The following is a 2,045-nucleotide window of genomic DNA, read 5'->3' as shown; positions in this document are numbered from 1 at the left end:
TACCCCACAGCAAAACACAATCTATTACATATGAAAAATGGAAAGGAAGAAAACCTAACTTGAAATATTTCAAAGTGTGGGGATGTTTAGCAAATGTACAAGTACCTTTACCCAAAAGGGTAAAGATCAGACCAAAAATTATGGATTGTGTTTTTATTGGATATGCTACAAACAATAAAGCATGTCGGTTTTTTATTCATAAATCTGATAATCTCAAAATTCTTGTTAATACGGTAATTGAATCAGATAGTGCTAAATTCTTTGAAAGCATCTATCCGTATAAAATTGAATGTGAATCGTTAAGTGAAAGACCTAAACGACCACGAGAAGAACCAAAGAAAAATACTCCAAGTGAAGAGGATCCAAGGCGTAGCAAACGTCAAAGAACATATACTTTCTTTGGACCAGATTTTGAGATATTTTTGCTTGAAAATGAGCCTCAAACTTTCTAAGCAGCTATATCATCTTCTAATTCAGTATTTTAGAAAGAGGCAGTTAATAGTGAGATTCAATCAATTTTGGATAACCATACACGGGAATTAGTTGATCTTCCTCCAAGAAATAAGCTTTTAGGTTCGAAATGGATCTTTAAACGAAAAATGAAAGTTGATGGCACTATTGACAAATATAAGTCAAGACTTGTTGTCAAAGGTTATAGACAAAAGGAATGTCTTGATTACTTTGACACTTACTCGCCCGTAAAGAGGATAACATCTATTAGGGTGTCAGTGGCACTGGCGGCCGTGTATGGTCTTAAAATCCATAAAATGGATGTTAAAACAACTTAATTAAATGGAGAATTGGAGGAAGAGATTTACATGGAATAACCTGAGGGTTTTGTGGTTCTGGGTAATGAAAAGAAAGTGTGCAAACTTGTTAAGTCGCTTTATGGACTTAAATAAGCATCCAAATAATGGCATGCCAAATTTGACCAAACAATATTGGAAAGTGAGTTTAAAATCAACGAGTGTGACAAATGTGTTTACATTAAAAATAATCCAGGTCATGAGGTCATTGTTTGTTTATATATTGATGATATGTTGATAATGAACAAAGATATGGCAGACATAAATGCTACTAAGTGCATGGTAGCTAGAAAATTCGACATGAAAGACTTAGGAGTTGTTAATGTGATCTTAGGAATCATAATTCACAAGACTCCACAAGATCTAGCATTATCATAGTCTCACCACATTGAAAAGATACTTGACAAGTTCAAGTATTTGGATTTCAAGATTGCCAAGACTCCAATTGACGTGAGTTATGCTCTTCAAAAGAATGAATGTGAACGTAACTCACAACTGGACTATGCAAGAGTATTGAGAAGTTTGATGTATATCATGAATTGTACGCAACCAGATATAGAATGTGCTATTAGCAAACTGAGTCGATTTACAAGTAATCCCAATCAAATACATTAGATGGCAATGAAACGAGTTTTGGGGGTATCTGAAACATACCCAAGACTATGCTCTGCATTATAACAAATATCCCTCCGTGATTGAGGGATATAGTGATATTGGATCACCGGATCATCTGAAGTTAAATTCACGAGTGGATATGTTTTCATAATTAGGTGTGGAGCAGTGTCTTGGAAATCATCCAAACAAACGTGCATCGCCCGTTCTACAATGGAATCTGAATTCATAGCTTTAGACAAGGCCGGTGAAGAAGCTGAATGGCTCTAGAATTTCTTGGAAGATATTCCATTTTGGCCCAAACCTTTGGCACCTATATGTATACATTGTGATAGTTAAGCGACAATAGGCAGGGCAGGGAGCATTATGTATAATGGAAAATCTCATCACATACGACGGAGACACAATACCGTTAGACAACTACTCTCTAGTGGTGTTATCACGATTGACTACGTAAAGTCAAGAGATAACATGTCGGGTCCACTTACAAAAGGCCTATCTAGAGAGGCAGTTGAAAGATCATCGAAGGGAATGGGATTAAGGCCTAGGACAAGTCATCATGGCGGTAACTCTACCTAGCAGACTGGAGATCCCAAGATATAGGTTCAGAGAGATCAAACAAAGTTA

The sequence above is a fragment of the Nicotiana tabacum genome, chromosome 15 (assembly GCF_000715075.1).
Source record: "Nicotiana tabacum cultivar K326 chromosome 15, ASM71507v2, whole genome shotgun sequence".
Classification (NCBI taxonomy): domain Eukaryota; kingdom Viridiplantae; phylum Streptophyta; class Magnoliopsida; order Solanales; family Solanaceae; genus Nicotiana; species Nicotiana tabacum.
Note: the sequence above shows the minus strand (reverse complement) of the source record.